This window comes from Biomphalaria glabrata, chromosome 3, assembly GCF_947242115.1.
Source record: "Biomphalaria glabrata chromosome 3, xgBioGlab47.1, whole genome shotgun sequence".
Taxonomy (NCBI): Eukaryota; Metazoa; Mollusca; class Gastropoda; family Planorbidae; genus Biomphalaria; species Biomphalaria glabrata.
Genome location: NC_074713.1, coordinates 11,836,421 through 11,859,956, shown reverse-complemented (window position 1 = coordinate 11,859,956; position 23,536 = coordinate 11,836,421). Strand labels below are relative to the sequence as shown.

The 23,536-nt window shown below is 38.4% G+C and overlaps 1 protein-coding gene and 1 non-coding gene across 4 annotated transcripts in view; both read right to left on the bottom strand.

Annotated features, from left to right (window-relative positions):
- LOC106074020 (uncharacterized) overlaps window positions 1–17,667 on the bottom strand; it is a 31,995-nt gene extending 14,328 nt beyond the window's left edge. The window contains exon 1 of one of the 3 annotated variants that reach the window (XM_056023338.1): window positions 17,384–17,667. The gene's annotated coding sequence lies outside the window, so the exon portion shown is untranslated. Of the gene's footprint in view, window positions 1–339; window positions 612–13,268; window positions 13,446–17,383 lie in introns of those variants that run through there. The other 2 variants (XM_013234741.2, XM_056023341.1) reach the window with 2 other exon arrangements.
- A 4,737-nt stretch (window positions 17,668–22,404) lies between these two features.
- LOC129925489 (U6 spliceosomal RNA) lies at window positions 22,405–22,510 on the bottom strand. Its single transcript, XR_008777255.1, has one exon. It is a non-coding gene; the product is annotated as a U6 spliceosomal RNA (small nuclear RNA).
- Between the last annotated feature and the right edge of the window lie 1,026 nt (window positions 22,511–23,536).

Genomic DNA, 23,536 nt, shown 5'->3' with positions numbered 1-23,536 from the left:
TCAAAGGGAAGAAGACAAAAACATTGTGTGAACTAGACCAAGGTTTCGTGTACATCTCTGCACTCTGTTGTCAGACACTTTTATAACTCAATGCGATTCATTGTGTGTGCTTAGTTGTAACCAATTTTTACAAAGCTTATATGAACTCACACTGTCTGTCTGTCTATCTGTCTGTTTGTTTTGTATATTTTGGATCTTGGATCAAGTTGAAATTTTGCACAATTATTTCTTGCACCTGACAGAAAAGAATAAAAAAAAACCAATTAGCTAATTAACTATCGGTAATTATTTTTGTTTGATAACAAGGGAAAGAAATTGTACTTGTGGTGAAGTACAGACCTGTGACGTGGCAACGAGCTATTGGTCTCCACTGCCCACAGGTTGCTACGTAGCAGGTCAGTGTTCAGGCCTTCTAGGAAGATTGGTCTCGCTTTATGGCGGCCTCCTAGTGAAACCGTGTGGCTTCTTGTTTGGAATTTGGACTGGGCTGCCGGAACTTATCTGAAATCCAACACACGGACTCTTGACACCGTTGCATTGTTAATGCGTTGTTTCCAAGGCTCCCTTGGTTACCCTCTGTCACCAATTTAAAACTGTAGCGTTCACATTTGTAATTATGATTGTCCTTTGCAAGGAGCTAGCAATGGAAGGTGTACAGAAGTGGACCAGTTGACAGTTGAATTCTAGATATATTAGAATATTAGAAGAGAGGACCCAACAGTTGAGACAAAGATATTGAAATGAGTAGCTTATCAGCCTAACAAAGTGACAAAGAACTAAGTGAACGTAAATTATACTAGAACAGATTTGTTTATGCTGTAAATGAAGTAAGAAAATATACTCAAAATGGCTTCATTACTTTTTTTTCTAACTTACTTTTTTTATATTTTATTATTTTTTTTTTGCAAGTAAATAAAAATATCTTTTACTATGAATTAAAAAAACAAACAGGCGAAGATATATTTATTATCCTTTTCTTTTGAAAACTTCGCCACCTAAGTCCAACTCCTTATACTCAGCTGTAATGCAATAAACATCAAACCAGCACATTCCCCATAACACAGTTGGTCAAAGCTTTCGACTACGTTTGAAACAACAACAACAGCGTATGAACATAACATTGGATATTACAGGCAATAAAGATGGCGACAAACATCTTAGTATCACGCTATCCAGTGATACGATCTCTTCCGCAATCACTGATAACCATCCACCCTCCGCCCCCCGCCGCCCCATAGCGGCATGACTCATCTTGTTGAACTGATTCTTAGCCAGAGTAAAGATCGGTTTATAATAACATAAATAATTGCAAGGAAGATAATTTTTTAAGTCCAATTTGTGAGTTTATTTGTGCACTGTCGGTAAATAATAATAATAAGGCTTGACTTCGAGTCCGAATATTAATGAGGAATGCGTCATTTCCCGTGGATACGCAGCCCCAGCTTGGCCTACATATTTTGCCACATCCAGGGCGAGCATAACCATTGTCCGCCGGAGGTCGATTAAGATTTTCTTTTCGCAGTCTGCGTCTGTCCTCGGCAGCGGATTTTCTTTTGGTCTCCAATATTTTTTTCTCGGTAAAGCCCTCTTTCTATATCACAATATTTAATTTCATTATATTTAACTTATTTAGTATGACATGAGTCATTAAGACGTTAGTTGCTGATGTGTTTCACCATCTCTATATTGTGTATTGGCTATTAGTCTATGCATTCGATTCCCTGAGTCAATTATTTAGTAGCCTTTTCTTAAGTGTACTAATCATATTCCTCTATGTATGTTTCTGTCGGTGTTGGTCTAATTTAAAGTTTGAAATATAATTAATATAAAACAGAATAATCTGGGCAGACCTCTGACATTAAACTCATATTGCAGGTAAGACTCAGGTTAGAATCATGGCAGGTTTGACTCCTAACAGTCGTGTATATCCAAATATTCCTAATTAATAATAGCAATATCTTTCTGGTATCGACTTTGAGAACCTTTCTTTCGGCAAAGTTTTACTAATAGATAAGCTTTCCAAAAGTCTACGGAAAAGAAAAAACACTTAAACCTATTTCGGGAGTCAAGCCTTAGATCAAGGGTTCTCAACCTGTGGGTCGCGACGCTTTAGGGGGTCGATTGACGATTTCCCAGGGGTCGTTTAAGACCATCGAATCTATGGATTGTTTTTGTCTATTCTTCAATTGATGTATGTGTGTGTGTGTGTGGGGGGGGGTCGCGGCAGAGTGGGGGATTCTAAAATGGGGGCGCCGAGCTTAAAAGGTTGAGAACCGCTGCCTTAGATAAACCTTTGCCTAAATTATCTTATCATCATCGTGGTGTTCAGTGCCATCGATTCCAATCTAACTTTGATACTATTTCGAGTTAACATTTAGCGATTTCATTTACGTTTCAAATAGTTCACTCTTTTCTGACCTACTTATGTGACCAGGTAAAAACAAAAAAAGCTGCCAAAGTCAGGTCAAGGGTTATTAAACAAAAATGTCTCAGCCAAACGTAGTGTGTCGAATTGATGAACTAGATGAAGGGGCGAGCACGTAGAGCAACTAATGGCTGTCTTTAGAGTCTGTCCTTTGATAGAATGACTTCTGTCAATTAATCACGTGACCTAAGTTAAAAAAAAAAAGCTTTAAAAATTCACTGCGGCGATGTGATGTTTTGTAGTACATTTACCCTCTGCGTAAGACCTAGTTTCTACACATTAGATCAAACTTATGCAATGGCTGCATAGAAAATGACACAATAGTGATGCAATTTACCTTTTTTTTTTTTGAAAAGGTGAACATGTGCTGCATATTGTAGAGAGTTAATTGGATCCGTGAATCAAACAAAACGCGGTGGAACATATAACTAATTGAGAACATTCTTGAAAGGTATAAATATTCAAAGCGACGACACGGGGACACATCTTTCCACTGCTTTCATAGGATTGCGGAGAATCGCGAACATTTGTGCTTGCCGAAAAATAACGGTGAGAGTAGCGATTAGCACAGCCTGAGTCACAGCCTGAGTGTGGACTGCGATTTTTAAGCATGAACTCCACAACCATAGCGTTCCTGTTTCTTGTCTGCTTGATCTTGGCGGAAGCGTCCAAGCACCATCACCACCATCACCATGAGGAGAAGCACTCGCATAAGCATGAGCACCACCATCACCACGAGGAGTCCTCCAAAAGCAGCAGCAGCGGCAGCAGTGACCACCACAGCTCGAGTGACAGTGGATCCGAAGAGGCGATTCTCTTTAGTCTTTTACTGAGAGCCATCCAACAGGCACAGGCCGCGGCTGCAGCCGGTTAATTTGAAATGAGCCATCCAGCAGGTTCTGGCCTCAGCTGCAGCCGGGTAATTTGTAATGAACCATCCAGCAGGTTCAGACCGCAGTGGCTGCCGGTTAATTTGTGAAAATAGTTTCATTTGTTTCATTATTTGAAAAAGGGACATTTAGGTGTTTTTGTATTTAGCTACGTTTGCAAAACTGTACTTAACTCTTAAACTCTTAAAGTATACCTATTATGTTTGAAAAGTAATCGCTTGGACTTTAATGTACTTACGATGATTACCTAAAGCACTGATGCAGTGATAGATAAATGATGCATTAATAAAGTGTTGGGAAGTAGATGTTTCTCAAGCCTCATCTGTTAACAATCTTTATTCAGCTTGTACTATTCTTTTAATGTTTCACTAGGCTCATACATGTGCATTGAAATAACATTAATTTAACAGTATATTACTAATTGTGTAGTCATTGTAACGTTATAGAATGGTTATCTTTTTAATAATAATTTTCAATCGACTAACAATAGAATTAGGTGTACTCTTTTTTTCTATTGTAATAATTCTGTAAATTGTTTTTCAAAATGTAAGTCACATAATCGTAGTTTTCTTTTGTCATTCAATTTGATTAAACATAAATCTTCTTGTATAAACATTTGTTGCAAAATAGATGATTGACTAATGTTGTGTCATTTGGCCAACCTCCTCCTTTTCTCTATGGATGGTTGCCTGGACCTGTGATAAGCGCTACGCGTTGTGTCCATGGCCCCGCTCCCATCCCCTAGCCACATGAGGGCCTAGCGTCTTTCAGTTAGTTTGGACCAAGACGTAATAATCTTCAATTCCGAAGACTCGCCCAAAACATTCAACAAGCGAAACTATGCCATTTTTTACCCTGATAAAAATAGAAACGCATTGTTTTGTTTTGGAAATAGTGAAAGTTTACAGTTGCAGCAAAAAAAGTCTACCCAATAATGATTTTAGATCTATATTCTTTTTCAATATAAATGATAGCACTTGTGACATTTATTTGTCTGCGACTGGCTGAGAGCTCTGAAAATCGGAAATTTCCGTTATAAAAAAAAACAACAACGATGTTTCCCTCCCACATCAACGTAAACATTCTGCTGTCTTTCTCCCCGTTCATTGATGGTATTTTGATTTGAAAGTGTAAGAGGCTTAGGGAGAGTTTCTAAAAGTCAATCACAGTAATCTGCTCTTTGTTCCCGTTTTGATTTTTAAGATCGCGCTTTTCTTTTTCAGCGATAAAATTCAGTAAGAGTGATAAAGAAGAAAAAGCAATATGTAGAAATGTGGTGGTAATATTTGCGGAATCTAAAAACTTAGAAAATGAAAAGAGAACAATCGGGAGAGATATTGAAATAATAATTTCCTTATCAATATTTCTGCATTTTGTACACCAAATAGGCCTACACAAAGAGTTATAGATTGGCCTCGATGTATGAACCAAAATCTCTAATGGGTGGAAGACGTTTTCTTTTTAGGAATTAAAAACAAAAAAAAAAAAAAACATAAAAAAAAGCTTATACGATGTACAAGTATAATTGTATCAATTAGTTTGGAGCAGTCAAGTCATTCAATTTGTAGTATATCTGGCTCAACAACGATAAATCTGTGCGACCTGAATTTAAACTCGTGGCTCAAGCTGACATACTTACCACTCTGTTAGTGAGGCACTTATGATTAGAAAAGATTTTATACTAATATATTGATTATTTCAATTTAGATCGGCAACCTAAAGAGTGGAATAATTCAGCTTACACCACCACTTCAGTCAAGTACAATTTCTTTCCCTAGTTTGAGATACCAAACATAATAATTAATTACCTATAGTTAAATGGTCTTTTTAAAAATTGATTCTTGTGTTGTTAGGTAAAAGAAATAATTCTGCAGCTTGATCCGAGATCGTCAAAAAAAAAAACGTGTACAAACTTTGTACCAGACAGACAAATAGACAGACAACTTTGTAAAATAAAAACATAATAAAATATGCTCTAACTAGTAGAAATACACGACGCTGATCGTAGTAGCGGGGACGGATGTATTCAAACATATACTACGACCTCTGCAATGATCTAAGAAACTTGCGTGCAAAACTTCGTAAAGATTGGTCAAACGGTGTTGATTTCTACACAGAGCATACACACACCTTACATTCTACTTTATATATTAGATATTAATTCTATACTTGGAATGTTTGTGTTTTCTATTGTTGTTTGTGCTCTGGATAGTCTTTCGGTGGTCTCGATGTCCTTGGTTCGAAACATGCCCGCTGCCATCCCCAATCGTCCTGCGGGAGGTTTGGGCTAGAGTGTAATTTCTTCAGAGTCTGAAGGAATATTCAGAACAAAAAAAAAAAAACACAAATTATTCTAATCTGATACCTTGCAGCTATAATATGTGAAGGGTTTTGGGAGTCAACACTAATGAAAAATCAGGAGCCGGCGACCCTTAGGCAGTTTACAGCACACATGGCTACACTCTGGCAGGCTATAGGCTTTAAACACTATTCTAACTTTTCTTTCAAAAAAAGGAAAACAAACACTTTAATATAAGTTTGACTCATCGGCTTCTGGATGACTAAGACTAAGTCTCGTTAATTAGAAAACTCAAAAAAAAAAAACACATTGAACCGGTTTTGCCAGGGATTTAATACATCCACTTCAGGTATCTAGATCAACTTTTATGTTGCGTTTCGTTTTCTAGCCTTATCAGATCACGCCCATCAGATCCAAATCTTTTTCAAGAGTGAATGGCCATTAGAAAAGCAATATAATTTGGAAAGGGTTAAAACAAATGTGGATGCATGCGTTAATGTGCGTGTGTATGAGGGAGAGAGGTTGGTGAAGTCCATAACGTAGCAATTAAAGCCTCTACTTGAACTTGGTTAAGGCTTAGTTAAAATATATGACAAAGATAACATTATTATTTTTTTTACAAATGCATCGGACTAGTAATCAGTAATATCAAAACCCTCAAGAACTTCAAATACCGAATTCAGAAACACAATAACTAACATCATTTTTGGAAAAAAAAAGTGGATAGAAGTTTTGTACGAAAATATATTGACTATAAAGAAAATTCAAACTTTTTACTAATTCAATAGCAAATGTTGCGAATAGGTACAAGAAGCACACTATGCACTCACTCTGGGCACCACACACACTCAGTGCAATGCATGAGTTTGATAGAATGTTGTGATACGTACAGAGCCAGTGCAATGCATGAGTTTAGTAGAATGTTGTGGTACGTACAGAGCCAGTGCAATACATGAGTTTAATAGAATGTTGTGATACGTACAGAGCCAGTGCAATACATGAATTTAATAGAATGTTGTGATACGTACAGAGCCAGTGCAATGCATGAGTTTAATAGAATGTTGTGGTACGTACAGAGCCAGTGCAATGCATGAGTTTAATAGAATGTTGTGATACGTACAGAGCCAGTGCAATACATGAATTTAATAGAATGTTGTGATACGTACAGAGCCAGTGCAATGCATGAGTTTAATAGAATGTTGTGATACGTACAGAGCCAGTGCAATGCATGAGTTTAATAGAATGTTGTGATACGTACAGAGCCAGTGCAATGCATGAGTTTAATAGAATGTTGTGATACGTACAGAGCCAGTGCAATGCATGAGTTTAATAGAATGTTGTGATACGTACAGAGCCAGTGCAATGCATGAGTTTAATAGAATGTTGTGATACGTACAGAGCCAGTGCAATACATGAGTTTAATAGAATGTTGTGGTACGTACAGAGCCAGTGCAATACATGAGTTTAATAGAATGTTGTGGTACGTACAGAGCCAGTGCAATACATGAGTTTAATAGAATGTTGTGGTACGTACAGAGCCAGTGCAATGCATGAGTTTAATAGAATGTTGTGGTACGTACAGAGCCAGTGCAATGCATGAGTTTAATAGCATGTTGTGGTACGTACAGAGCCAGTGCAATACATGAGTTTAATAGAATGTTGTGGTACGTACAGAGCCAGTGCAATGCATGAGTTTAATAGAATGTTGTGGTACGTACAGAGCCAGTGCAATGCATGAGTTTAATAGAATGTTGTGGTACGTACAGAGCCAGTGCAATGCATGAGTTTAATAGAATGTTGTGATACGTACAGAGCCAGTGCAATGCATGAGTTTAATAGAATGTTGTGATACGTACAGAGCCAGTGCAATGCATGAGTTTAATAGAATGTTGTGATACGTACAGAGCCAGTGCAATGCATGAGTTTAATAGAATGTTGTGATACGTACAGAGCCAATGCAATACATGAGTTTAATAGAATGTTGTGGTACGTACAGAGCCAGTGCAATACATGAGTTTAATAGAATGTTGTGATACGTACAGAGCCAGTGCAATGCATGAGTTTAATAGAATGTTGTGGTACGTACAGAGCCAGTGCAATGCATGAGTTTAATAGAATGTTGTGGTACGTACAGAGCCAGTGCAATGCATGAGTTTAATAGAATGTTGTGATACGTACAGAGCCAGTGCAATACATGAGTTTAATAGAATGTTGTGGTACGTACAGAGCCAGTGCAATGCATGAGTTTAATAGAATGTTGTGGTACGTACAGAGCCAGTGCAATGCATGAGTTTAATAGAATGTTGTGATACGTACAGAGCCAGTGCAATGCATGAGTTTAATAGAATGTTGTGGTACGTACAGAGCCAGTGCAATGCATGAGTTTAATAGAATGTTGTGATACGTACAGAGCCAGTGCAATACATGAGTATAATAGAATGTTGTGGTACGTACAGAGCCAGTGCAATGCATGAGTTTAATAGAATGTTGTGGTACGTACAGAGCCAGTGCAATACATGAGTTTAATAGAATGTTGTGATACGTACAGAGCCAGTGCAATACATGAGTTTAATAGAATGTTGTGGTACGTACAGAGCCAGTGCAATACATGAGTTTAATAGAATGTTGTGGTACGTACAGAGCCAGTGCAATACATGAGTTTAATAGAATGTTGTGATACGTACAGAGCCAGTGCAATACATGAGTTTAATAGAATGTTGTGGTACGTACAGAGCCAGTGCAATGCATGAGTTTAATAGAATATTGTGGTACGTACAGAGCCAGTGCAATGCATGAATTTAATAGAATGTTGTGGTACGTACAGAGACAGTGCAATGCATGAGTTTAAAAGAATGTTGTGGTACGTTCAGAGACAGTGCAATGCATGAGTTTAATAGAACGTTGTGATACGTACAGAGCCAGTGCAATACATGAGTTTAATAGAATGTTGTGATACGTACAGAGCCAGTGCAATGCATGAGTTTAATAGAATGTTGTGGTACGTACAGAGCCAGTGCAATGCATGAGTTTAATAGAATGTTGTGGTACGTACAGAGCCAGTGCAATGCATGAGTTTAATAGAATGTTGTGGTACGTTCAGAGCCAGTGCAATACATGAGTTTAATAGAATGTTGTGATACGTACAGAGCCAGTGCAATACATGAATTTAATAGAATGTTGTGATATGTACAGAGCGAGTGCAATACATGAGTTTAATAGAATGTTGTGATACGTACAGAGCCAGTGCAATACATGAGTTTAATAGAATGTTGTGGTACGTACAGAGCCAGTGCAATACATGAGTTTAATAGAATGTTGTGGTACGTACAGAGCCAGTGCAATACATGAGTATAATAGAATGTTGTGATACGTACATAGCCAGTGCAATACATGAGTTTAATAGAATGTTGTGGTACGTACAGAGCTAGTGCAATACATGAGTTTAATAGAATGTTGTGATACGTACAGAGCCAGTGCAATACATGAGTTTAATAGAATGTTGTGGTACGTACAGAGCCAGTGCAATGCATGAGTTTAATAGAATGTTGTGGTACGTACAGAGCCAGTGCAATGCATGAGTTTAATAGAATGTTGTGGTACGTACAGAGCCAGTGCAATGCATGAGTTTAATAGAATGTTGTGGTACGTACAGAGTCAGTGCAATACATGAGTTTAATAGAATGTTGTGATACGTACAGAGCCAGTGCAATACAAGAGTTTAATAGAATGTTGTGGTACGTACAGAGCCAGTGCAATGCATGAGTTTAATAGAATGTTGTGGTACGTACAGAGCCAGTGCAATGCATGAGTTTAATAGAATGGTGTACGTACAGAGACAGTGCAATGCATGAGTTTAATAGAATGTTGTGGTACGTTCAGAGACAGTGCAATGCATGAGTTTAATAGAACGTTGTGATACGTAGAGAGCCAGTGCAATACATGAGTTTAATAGAATGTTGTGATACGTACAGAGCCAGTGCAATACATGAGTTTAATAGAATGTTGTGGTACGTACAGAGCCAGTGCAATGCATGAGTTTAATAGAATGTTGTGGTACGAACAGAGCCAGTGCAATGCAATAGTTTAATAGAATGTTGTGGTACGTACAGAGCCAGTGCAATACATGAGTTTAATAGAATGTTGTGGTACGTTCAGAGACAGTGCAATGCATGAGTTTAATAGAATGTTGTGATACGTACAGAGCCAGTGCAATGCATGAGTTTAATAGAATGTTGTGGTATGTACAGAGCCAGTGCAATACATGAGTTTTATAGAATGTTGTGATACGTACAGAGCCAGTGCAATACATGAGTTTAATAGAATGTTGTGGTACGTACAGAGCCAGTGCAATGCATGAGTTTACTAGAATGTTGTGGTACGTACAGAGCCAGTGCAATGCATGAGTTTAATAGAATGTTGTGGTACGTACAGAGCCAGTGCAATGCATGAGTTTAATAGAATGTTGTGGTACGTTCAGAGACAGTGCAATGCATGAGTTTCATATAATATTGTGATACGTACAGAGCCAGTGCGATGCATGAGTTTAATAGAATGTTGTGATACGTACAGAGCCAGTGCAATGCATGAGTTTAATAGAATGTTGTTGTACGTACAGAGCCAGTGCAATGCATGAGTGTAATAGAATGTTGTGGTACGTACAGAGCCAGTGCAATACATGAGTTTAATAGAATGTTGTGGTACGTACAGAGCCAGTGCAATGCATGAGTTTAATAGAATGTTGTGGTACGTACAGAGCCAGTGCAATGCATGAGTTTAATAGAATGTTGTGATACGTACAGAGCCAGTGCAATGCATGAGTTTAATAGAATGTTGTGGTACGTACAGAGCCAGTGCAATACATGAGTTTAATAGAATGTTGTGGTACGTACAGAGTCAGTGCAATACATGAGTTTAATAGAATGTTGTGGTACGTACAGAGCCAGTGCAATACATGAGTTTAATAGAATGTTGTGGTACGTACAGAGCCAGTGCAATACATGAGTTTAATAGAATGTTGTGATACGCTCTGAGTCAGTGCAATACATGAGTTTAATAGAATGTTGTGGTACGTACAGAGCCAGTGCAATGCATGAGTTTAATAGAATGTTGTGGTACGTACAGAGCCAGTGTAATGCATGAGTTTAATAGAATGTTGTGGTACGTACAGAGCCAGTGCAATACATGAGTTTAATAGAATGTTGTGGTACGTACAGAGCCAGTGCAATACATGAGTTTAATAGAATGTTGTGATACGTACAGAGCCAGTGCAATGCATGAGTTTAATAGAATGTTGTGGTACGTACAGAGCCAGTGCAATGCATGAGTTTAATAGAATGTTGTGGTACGTACAGAGCCAGTGCAATGCATGAGTTTAATAGAATGTTGTGGTACGTTCAGAGCCAGTGCAATACATGAGTTTAATAGAATGTTGTGATACGTACAGAGCCAGTGCAATACATGAGTTTAATAGAATGTTGTGATATGTACAGAGCGAGTGCAATACATGAGTTTAATAGAATGTTGTGATACGTACAGAGCCAGTGCAATACATGAGTTTAATAGAATGTTGTGGTACGTACAGAGCCAGTGCAATACATGAGTTTAATAGAATGTTGTGGTACGTACAGAGCCAGTGCAATACATGAGTATAATAGAATGTTGTGATACGTACATAGCCAGTGCAATACATGAGTTTAATAGAATGTTGTGGTACGTACAGAGCTAGTGCAATACATGAGTTTAATAGAATGTTGTGATACGTACAGAGCCAGTGCAATACATGAGTTTAATAGAATGTTGTGGTACGTACAGAGCCAGTGCAATGCATGAGTTTAATAGAATGTTGTGGTACGTACAGAGCCAGTGCAATACATGAGTTTAATAGAATGTTGTGGTACGTACAGAGCCAGTGCAATGCATGAGTTTAATAGAATGTTGTGGTACGTACAGAGTCAGTGCAATACATGAGTTTAATAGAATGTTGTGATACGTACAGAGCCAGTGCAATACAAGAGTTTAATAGAATGTTGTGGTACGTACAGAGCCAGTGCAATGCATGAGTTTAATAGAATGTTGTGGTACGTACAGAGCCAGTGCAATGCATGAGTTTAATAGAATGGTGTACGTACAGAGACAGTGCAATGCATGAGTTTAATAGAATGTTGTGGTACGTTCAGAGACAGTGCAATGCATGAGTTTAATAGAACGTTGTGATACGTAGAGAGCCAGTGCAATACATGAGTTTAATAGAATGTTGTGATACGTACAGAGCCAGTGCAATACATGAGTTTAATAGAATGTTGTGGTACGTACAGAGCCAGTGCAATGCATGAGTTTAATAGAATGTTGTGGTACGAACAGAGCCATCGCAATGCAATAGTTTAATAGAATGTTGTGGTACGTACAGAGCCAGTGCAATACATGAGTTTAATAGAATGTTGTGGTACGTTCAGAGACAGTGCAATGCATGAGTTTAATAGAATGTTGTGATACGTACAGAGCCAGTGCAATGCATGAGTTTAATAGAATGTTGTGGTATGTACAGAGCCAGTGCAATACATGAGTTTTATAGAATGTTGTGATACGTACAGAGCCAGTGCAATACATGAGTTTAATAGAATGTTGTGGTACGTACAGAGCCAGTGCAATGCATGAGTTTACTAGAATGTTGTGGTACGTACAGAGCCAGTGCAATGCATGAGTTTAATAGAATGTTGTGGTACGTACAGAGCCAGTGCAATGCATGAGTTTAATAGAATGTTGTGGTACGTTCAGAGACAGTGCAATGCATGAGTTTCATATAATATTGTGATACGTACAGAGCCAGTGCGATGCATGAGTTTAATAGAATGTTGTGATACGTACAGAGCCAGTGCAATGCATGAGTTTAATAGAATGTTGTTGTACGTACAGAGCCAGTGCAATGCATGAGTGTAATAGAATGTTGTGGTACGTACAGAGCCAGTGCAATACATGAGTTTAATAGAATGTTGTGGTACGTACAGAGCCAGTGCAATGCATGAGTTTAATAGAATGTTGTGGTACGTACAGAGCCAGTGCAATGCATGAGTTTAATAGAATGTTGTGATACGTACAGAGCCAGTGCAATGCATGAGTTTAATAGAATGTTGTGGTACGTACAGAGCCAGTGCAATACATGAGTTTAATAGAATGTTGTGGTACGTACAGAGTCAGTGCAATACATGAGTTTAATAGAATGTTGTGGTACGTACAGAGCCAGTGCAATACATGAGTTTAATAGAATGTTGTGGTACGTACAGAGCCAGTGCAATACATGAGTTTAATAGAATGTTGTGATACGCTCTGAGTCAGTGCAATACATGAGTTTAATAGAATGTTGTGGTACGTACAGAGCCAGTGCAATGCATGAGTTTAATAGAATGTTGTGGTACGTACAGAGCCAGTGTAATGCATGAGTTTAATAGAATGTTGTGGTACGTACAGAGCCAGTGCAATACATGAGTTTAATAGAATGTTGTGGTACGTACAGAGCCAGTGCAATACATGAGTTTAATAGAATGTTGTGATACGTACAGAGCCAGTGCAATGTGAGATTTTAATAGAATGTTATGATATGCACAGAGCCCAAGCAATGCATGTTGATGGTTAAGAGTACAAATAAAGTGAAACTTACGTAGAGTGTAGATCTAAGTCTTCAAACAAGAGATCAGCCGTGTGCTGTGTCACACAAAATGTCACCGTAAAAATACAGGAGGAGAAAGATCAATGTAATATGTCAGCGAATGAACCCACCTGTGTGGAGTAAAGAGAGAGAGAGAGAGAGAGAGAGGAGAGAAAAAGAGAGATGAGAAAGAGAGAGAGAGAGAGGGATACACAAGTTATACGCCCAGGTCAGACATAGTAAAGACACGAAAAGCGTGCGAGATGTTAAAATCCGAGAGAGGCTCACAAGTTTTGTTTTGGTCCCTTATTGGGAAGTTGTGGAAAAGCGGAGAGGAGTCGGTTGGAAGAAAGTCAGAGAGCAAGGGGGGGTTGTTTGTAAACACTCACGTGTGGGTGTAGGGGTATATGTGTGTGTGTGTGTGGGGCGGGGGAGTGTATCCCAAGATTGAATATCAAGAAAAGATGAGACAGCAGGTAATGGTGTCAAATAATCAAGGTAAGAACTCTCAACAGAAGACCAACTAAAGTTGTTGCACTATTTTTGGCAGTGATTTTAACATCTCGCACGCTTTTCGTGTCTCCGCCCACATGACATTTAAAGTAAAGTGTTCTTTTATCGCTCCGTACGTAGAGCTAGTGGAACTTAGTCCGTTCACAAGGTTACCACTAAAATGTCTTCCTGACAAAGAAACAAAATAAAAACAAAATGTCTTCCTGACAAAGAAACAAAATAAAACCAAAATGTCTTAGATTACATAATGAACATTTATATGTCCGTTTCTAACTATATGTCCCTACACCCCCCCCCCCTCTACTTACCATCCAGCCTCAGTGGCGTAGCGAAGTACCACTGAGTTCAAGAAATCGATGCTGGGAAAAGACATTAGAAAGTTGAGTTTGACAAAGACAAATCGCGTCTTTGTGTATGTATCAGTGCAATTATTAAAGACAGTGTCCAATGCACACGTTGCCTTACTTTTTATTTGACTTGTTATAAGTAAAAGTGTTTTGGTTGGTGCTATGGTTGCCGGGTCTGGTTGGTGCTATGGTTGCCGGGTCTGGTTGGTGCTATGGTTGCCGGGTCTGGTTGGTGCTATGGTTGCCGGGTCCTATCTCCAGTGACTATAGTGTGTTTCTAGACCAGCATAGAACAACACAAATAGAGGGCGATTTGGGCGGGGGGGGGGTAGTGCAGCGACAAATACACTTTTGTTAATGAATTCTACCACAGACTTACCCGAAGTTAACAAGTTAGTAAGTTAGTTTCTGTAGAGCTACGTTGTTGTTTGATTTAAATTAAGTCTAGATCTAGGATGTTAGCTATAGGAAAACAGGAAAAGAGAGTTTAAGAGAGAAAGAAAATGGGAGTGTGTTTGTGTAAAACAGAAAGAGAGAGAGAGAGAGAGAGAGAAATAGAGCACTCGAAAGACAGAGAGAGAGCGACAAAAAGGGAGAGAGAGAGCGAGAGAGAATGAAAGAAAGAGAGAGAGAGAGGGAAGAGTGGAAGAAAGAGAGAGAGAGAGAGAGAGAGTGAAAGAGAGAGAGAGAGAGAGGGAAGAGTGGAAGAAAGAGAGAGAGAGAGTGAAAGAGAGAGAGAGGGAAGAGTGGAAAAAAGAGAGAGAGAGAGTGAAAGAGAGAGAGAGAGACGGAAGAGTGAGAAAAAGAAAGAGAGAAAGAGAGTGTACAGTAAGTGTTATTTTCTTGTGATTGTTTTTGTCTCACCAAGGTAATTAAGTTACTTCTATTTGACCTCTGATCTAAACTCTCGCCAACACCATGAAGAAAAAAAAAGTTCATAATAGTTGCACCAGCAACAGCGCGAAGTGATTAGACTTGATGTCCTCCTGCTGGACAGCGCTACAAGATTGAACTACTGTCAGGCACCAACAATTGGTTTCTTTGTCTCAACCTTCTACACCAATATCTGAGGGGGGGGGGGGAGGAGAAAGTAAAATAATACTCCAACGCTTGCCCTCATTGTGACAGACACGTGCTTTTACTTTTTTTTTTTTTATATTTTGTTACGTTACACGGCAGTCCTTCAGATACGCTAGGTGTTTCAACACCGTCACCTCTCACTTACAATCACACACACACACTTACAATCACACACACACACTTACAATCAGACACACACACTTACAATCACACACACACACTTACAATCACACACACACACACTTACAATCAGACACACACACTTACAATCACACACACACACTTACAATCACACACACACACACTTACAATCAGACACACACAATCACACACATACACACACATTCAGCCTTTTCCCCTAAATATTTTTTATGTTTTATATTTAGACTTAAAAGACGCGCCATTGATCAAAACGAACGTAAGACATTTATGTGTCCATGTTTTTTTTTTGTTTTTTTTTAAAGGAAGGAATGTTATCAGTCGACAACATCAATATTTACTTGACACGCTGCAGTCACCTCCCAGTTGATAAGACTGCTCTGGGTGTTCGTGTGTGTGTGTGTGTTTGTGTTTGTACGCGTGTTTGTATGTTTGTGTGTGTGTGTATGAAATCGACACACGTTGATGTTTGTTTACACATTTGATTCTTAAAGCGTGCCCACCCAGTGTAAACATTCCATTTGTTCGACACATAGATCTAGTAACACAAAAGTATGGAGTGTTAACCTATTAGGGCACACAGAGAAATGGAATGGGGCTTCACAGATAGATCTTTCTGGCTCCACCTAAAATATAGACTTATTATATACGATCTAAATTTGTTTTTATTATATCTTTAAAAAAAAAAAGTTTAAATGAAACAGTCGACCGCAAACAAGACTTACTGTTTTGTAATTCTATAAATAGATTTTGAATCAAAGTGACATTCTCCCCAGATTGCTTGTAGTTCTAGACTCAATCTAATGTACTTTTAGCTATGAACATGTCATGAATACAGCAATGTCGTCTTCGTCACTTCAATACAAGTGTGCCACCTTCTAACAACAAAATAATACTTTTGAGTTTTCAACGATTTATGGCTAATAAAAATACTTATGAAAAGTTCAAACTCCATACAGACGGCCTAGACATTGAGTTTCTTTTTTACTTATCTTTTATTTCTTCGCTGTTTTAAGCAGTGAAAGGATTCGGTTACACAAACTGTCCCAGCAGCCCTACAACAAAAGCCAAGGGGCAGATGATGGTCTAATTGTAAATACTTCATATAACAAACTGGTTGAATTTATGTCTCAGTAGATTTTTTTGTGTGGTTTATCCCTTGTCCAGATGTGGTGGCTCGATACCGAATCGAAAGAATTTCGATGAATGGTGGGATTTTAAAACCTAAATTTCAAGTCTTCTTATAACATGACATTCTAGCTCAAACTGTGCCTTACAATCCATTTGACGTACCAGAATTGTACTGTTTTTTTTCCTACTACCAGAATTATTTAACTAAATATAATTTTCTACTGTATTGTATAAGTGCATTTCTAAAGTTCAAATTTCAACATTTTTTTTTACGCAGTTTAAAGAAGTATTCAAGCGAGTATTCCAGCGAAACTATTTGCTATAGCAGGCCTGAACACTGACCTGCAATGTCACAACCTGTGGGCAGCTTAAACCAATAGTTTGTTGCCGCCCCTCAGGTCTGCGAAATAAAAATATTTTTTTAAAAAAGCTTAACTCCCCATTTACAACTATATCTATAAATAATGTGCAATTTATTTCCCTTTTTTAAACAAATTAACTAATTACCAATTAATTACTTTGTTAATTGATTCATGTTGTGTTAGGTACAATAAACAATGGCTAAAAGTCTCAACTTGATCCAAGAATGGGTGTGGGAGAAAACCGTGTACAATTATCTAAGGGGACAAAAATCTACATATTGAGCTTTATATCTCATTTTTGAAGTATTTATGTAATATTAATTGTTGATATCAAACAAAATAGTAATTAATTGAAATGGTTTATCTTGTTAAATACAATAGTTAATAAATAAGCGTTTAAGGTTTCAACTTGATCCAAGAACGGATTTAAGAAAAATAACGTGTTAAAATTTTTACCAGACAGACAGACAGGCAGACAGACAAACAGTTGATATAAGCTTTGTAATAAAAAGTGAATGACTAAAAGATGACTTACCAAAAACGTAATGAAGGTTCAAACTCAAGCCAGGAAACACATTTACATCAGAAATGAAAACAAACCAAATTGTCTCCCAAACGTAATACTGACAGCCAACCTTTTTTTTTTTACCCCTCTCTTTGACCTCATGTACTAAAGATTCTTGGGTCAATCTAGTGTCCTCTAAACAAGAGTTGGCGAGTGGGAGAGAGTACTCAAACACGTTAGCAGAACTAGAAACGGATTAGTCCATTTGGCTGAAAGAGCTTGTCAACAAAGAGAAATCTTTGATACCAGCACAAACAGCCAGAAACACAGACAACTCAAGGCAAATACCAGTTGGTCCACACAGTGATTTTCAGGTAACCTAAACATTCTAATACATGGCTGGGTTTTTTCCCATGGGGTCTAAGTTTTATTTTTTGACAGGGAGAGGGATGGGCAGACCCGTAGAACTGCTTAGGCATCATTAAAATTAAAATATTTGGAAAAAAATATTTCCTTGATGTTTTATTCCATGTTTTGCTGAATTTAAGAGTACAAAGCTTTGTCCAACGATAAAAAAAGTTGTTTTATACAGGGATCGTATTTGGTTATCATTGCATCATAGGCTCTAATGACTTATTCTATATTTTATCTTAAATAGATATACTGTAATTTTGCAATAAATAGAGCTTTCTATAGTATCCAAGTATGTTTTGTAATTTTGCTTTATTGTTTTATAAGTTTATTACTTTTTCATATCACTTGCCCTTTTTTGCATCATGCAAAATAAACATACATTAACAAGTGATTTAACTTAATCTTATCGTATAAATTGTAGTTCAATGTTGGGGCTGCGTAGTCACGGAAAATACTGCATTCCTCATTAACCGCAGGCAATAATACTGTGCTTTTCTTTTACCATGACGGGGAGCCCATTTAATATAGTCACCCTACGTGGCCTACATTTCTTTGGTTTTATAATGTCTAGATTCTTGGTATAAAAACGTTTAGTTTAAACACATATAATCACAAGGTTACAAAGAAAGTTTGTGTGGAAACACAAACTCAAAATCGGTGCCCGAAGTGGTACACCCAGGCATGTAAAAAGCAGGTATCAATATTTTCCGAAAGAACATCAGAATTAAATTCTATCAAAGACAAATGACAGAGAAGAATGGAGGAAGAAGGTTGCGGTGCCCCAGCGGTCCAGCATACTAAAGGTGAAAGTGAATGTGACGTTTAGTGAGAACCTGGCCTAACTGATGTCTTATTATGAATATCTAATTGATCTAATTGTTTTGTAAAGGGTCAATTCTTGTTTTGACAGGTACAAGAAATAATTTTGCAAAATGTCAACTTGATCCGAGATTGAGTATGGGAGAACTAACGTGTACAAACTTTTGACCAGACAGACTGTTTTTTCCTCTTTCGGAAGCTACTTGAAAACTATTGTCCAGTTCCTTATTAAACGATTTCAACCTACGGAACAACTACCTATCAATTAGATCTGAAAAGTAGTTTTTTTATGTACTGCATAACGCCGAGAGAGAGGGAGACAGAGAGAGACAAAGGGACAAAGAGACAGAGACAGAGACAAAGGGACAAAGAGACAGAGACAGAGAGAGACAAAGGGACAAAGAGACAAAGACAGAGACAAAGGGACACAGAGACAGACAGAGAGAGACAAAGGGACAAAGAGACAGAGGCAGAATGAGAGAGAGGTGGGGACCTAAACCTTCCATCCATCCATCCCAGTGGCGCTACAGCCCATGGAGGGCTCTGGCCTGCTTTAGCACATCCTTCCACTCAGATCTCTCCTGGGCCTTTCGTCTCCACGCCCTAACCCCAAGCTGCTTCAGATCTGCTTCCACGTCATCTATCCATCGCATTCGAGGTCTGCCTTTGGGTCGCCTGCCTTTTGGTTTTTGCCTGTATACGATTCTCGCCCCTCTGTTGTCTGACATTCTTTCAAGGTGACCTGCCCAACGTAGTCTGTTCTTTTTTATTTCGTTCACTATTGGTGGGTCTTCATATAATTGATATAACTCATGGTTAGTGCGTGTCCTCCACCCTGTTTCATCCTGTATGGCACCATAGATTTTCCTAAGGATTTTTCTTTCCCAAGTGTTAAGTAAATTTTCAGATGTCTTTGTCAGTGTCCAGGTCTCACTTCCATACATTGCTGCTGGTCTTATTATAGTTTTGTATATTATTTTCTTGGTTTTACTTGAAATCATTTTGCTCTTAAGTAGATGGTGGGTGCTATAAAATGCCCTGTTGCCTGCTGCTATTCTTTCTTTTATTTCTGTTAGTAGGTCATTTTTGAAATTAATAGTACTTCCTAGATATTTGAAAGTTTGGACGTTTTCAAATTCGTGGTCTTTGATTTTGATATTTTGACCCTCTGTTTGATTGTCTCTTGTCATTGTGATGTACTTGGTTTTACTGTCATTGACCTCAAGTCCTGCTGGTCGAGATGCTTCTTCTAGTTGTATGAAGGCTCTAGCGATGTCAGAGGTTTCTTTACCCAATAAGGCAATGTCATCGGCATAAGCAAGGTATTGTAGAGGTTGGCTGTATATCGTCCCTGTTGGTTGTGGACCCATGTTTTCTCTCCTGAAGTAGTTAGTAATAGTTCCCATTGTGTTTATGTTTATATTTCTTATAACTCTCTCCAGTGTTAAATTGAAAAGCATGCAGGAAAGTGCGTCTCCTTGTCTTAATCCTCGTTTAATCCTAAATTCCCGTGAGTGTTCTCCTTGTATTATGACTTTGCTTTTTGAGTTGTTTAATGTCATATGTATAAGTCTTGTCAGCTTATTGGGTATTCCAAAATCCTGTAGTGTGTCATATAGGTATTTCCTTCTGATACTGTCATAAGCCATTTTATAGTCTATAAAGAGTTGGTGGATTGGTATGTTGTATTCATGGCATTTTTCTAGTATACATCTTAGTGTGAAGATGTGGTCGGTTGTGGATTTGTTGGGTCTGAAACCACATTGGTAGTCACCTAAGATTTCTTCTGAATATATTCCAAGTCTCTTAGTTATAAGCCTAGACAGTATCTTATAAGTCACATTTAGTAGAGAGATTCCTCTGTAATTACAGCACTTTAACTTGGATCCTTTTTTGTGTATTGGGGTTATAAGAGCCGTTTCCCATTCTGTTGGTATTACTTCTTCTTCCCAAATTCTTGATATTAGTCTGTGTATTTGGGAATGTAAGTCTTTCCCTCCATATTTAATTAGTTCTGCTGTGATTTGGTCCTCTCCTGGTGCTTTGTGATTCTTCATGGTCCTAATTATTTCTGATGTTTCAATGAGTGTTGGAGGGTTCACTAAGGGATCTGGTCCCCCATGCGGCAGTTCATATTCTCCATTGTCTCCATCTTCAGTGGTATTTAGGATCTCCTCAAAGTATTCAGCCCATCTCTCAATGACCCTGCTGCTTTCTGTAATAAGCTGACCATCTTTGTTCTCACACATGTGTGATCTAGCTTGAAATCCGTTCTTTTCATCTTTAATTTTCATATACATTCCTCTCATGTCTTCCTCCTTTGCTAGTTCCTCAATTTGAGTAATCTTGGACTTTTCCCATTCCCGTTTTTTCTTTCTTACAACTTTTGTGGCCCTTCTTCTTGCTTCATTGTATTGCTGTCTAGTGTTCCTGGTTTCTCTCTGTAGCATTATCATTCGGGCATTGTTCTTCTCTTCTATAGTTTGTCTGCATTCATCATCATACCACCCTATTTTCTCGTTCTTTTGTTTAAATCCAACTACTTCTTCTGCTGTTCTTTTGATAGCATGCTTTATTATTTCCCAATGCTCATTTATGTTATTTTCGCAGTCCTTTTCTAATGTTGTCAGTTGTGTTTGGAGTGCCATTCTATAAGTTTCTGCAACAAGTGGATCCTTTGTGAGTTTTTGACTATCATATTGCTGTGCTCTCTTTCTTTGGTAATTGTGTATGGTGCTTATTCTTTGTCTAAATTTAGCTTTTACTAGTAGGTGGTCTGAGTCAGCATTAGCTCCTCTGAAACTTCTTACATCTAGTATGTCTGATCCATGTCTCTTATCTATGAGTATATGATCTATTTGATTCTGGGTGTTGCCATCAGGTGAGATCCAGGTTACCTTGTGAATATTCTTATGTTGGAATTTTGTGCTGCTGATAGACATTCCTTTTCCTGATGCAAAATCCACTAATCTTATGCCATTATTGTTGGTCTCTTCATGTAAACTTTCTATGCCAATTATTGGTCTGAATGCTGGTTCCTTTCCAATTTTTGCATTGAAATCTCCTAGGACTATTTTGATGTCATGCTTTGGCGCTTCATCATAGATTCTTTCCAGTCCATCATAGAAGGCTTCTTTTGTGTTATCATCTGCATCTTCAGTAGGGGCATGAACATTGATAAATGATATGTTGAAGAATTTTTCTTTCAAACGTAGTGAGCAGAGTCTATCACTTACAGGTTTAAATCCAATGACATTACCTACCATTTCCTTTTTAACAGCAAAACCTGTACCTAAGTTGTTAGTGCTTCCACCACTATAAAACATAGTATACTCCTTGGTTCTGAGAATGTCCGAGTCTTTCCACCTGATTTCCTGTAGGGCTACAAGGGGTATCCTATATTTCTTTAACACTTCAGTAAGTTGGGCTAGCGCACCTGCTCTATAAAGGCTTAGCACGTTCCATGTCGCAAAACAAAAATCATGTCCTTTTCCAGGCCTAGGTCGTTTTCCGTTGAGATCTGTCCGGGTTTTCTTGTGTGTATTAGCTTTCGTAACAGTATTTTTTATATGACAGAGTTGTTAGCCCTGTGCATAACCATCTGGGGGGCTGCCCCTTTCAGCTCTCTGGATAGCTGCCTTTATTTTCGGGTAAGGTGCCCTAGCCTTTGTGGATCCCTCCACTTCCTGCAAGGCAGCAGGTTTGATTTTGGTCCACCCCGGGTATTTTATTTCCCCGGTACCCACCATATCTGGAGGGCATTCCCCTATCCGCCACCTGGGGAGGCGCTCGATGGGAGATCAAAAACTCCACACGAGAAAAATATGGAACGCTTCACGAATTTGCGTGTCATCCTTGCGCAGGGGCCATGCTAATCTTCTCTGTATCGTTCCAATTTTAGTATATGTACTGCGTTAACAGTACGGACCTAAACCTTATTTTTAAATAAAGTTTTAAATGTGAGAATCGTTTAATATATGAAATCACATATTTCAATTCACAAAAGTACAGACCCATAGGCGCTTGCCAGGCAGGGTTAAAGGTCAACAACAACTTTCACTACTGCTTAGATTCTCCCCCCTCCACCAAGACATCTACTTTATACAGGCTTACTTACTGAACGTAGATGTCAATGTAGTGTGGTTATAAATCATATAAACCTATTTTTGTTCCATAGAGTAAAGTACTTGCCCTTACAACAGAAGAGCCGTTAATGGCTCTTTTCATTTGGCACGCGAAATAGTGACTAGTACTTTAGTGCATGCAAACTAAGCCAGCTATTTTAACTCTTTCTCTCCTAACTGACGATACCAACGTTGATTCCACCTGAATGTGGCAAATAATTACGGAGAGAAAGAGTTAAAATAAAGAAATCATTTTCTGGAGTGTCAATGTATGAGCCCGCTGTTGGTGTCTCCGCTTTTTACTGTAGATAAACCAATTAGGTGTTGGCGTCCAAATAGTTTCAAACGTACTCTGAAACGCCTCTTAAACTAAGGCTGATTTGGGAATAACTTTCTATATTTATATTTTATGCCATGGTGTTGATGCAGTTTGGGTAGCATCTGTCCAAGAAAGCACTGAAGACAGCGCTGGAAATAGACAGAAATCGTTTAAGACAACACGTTTAATCAATAGATGGGTGAGAGATAACTCTGTGTGGCCTGATACATTCAGTAGGATCAATGAAGCTACACCCAATAACAATGCTTGCTTGCTTTTCCTCCACGTCAGTGAAACTATTCTTGCGTTGTCATTGCATCCTTTTCTCTATTCGTCTGAGTGGAAAAGTGTTTGTGTCTTTAGAAGCGCCGCAGATTACATTAGTGACTTTATTTCGATTTTAGGGCGAATAAGTATTTGGGTTTTAGGCCGATTTGACCTATTGCTCTAATTGGGCCCCGCGCCTGACAGGGGCCCCACAAGTTACATTAAGAATAGCACTACCAG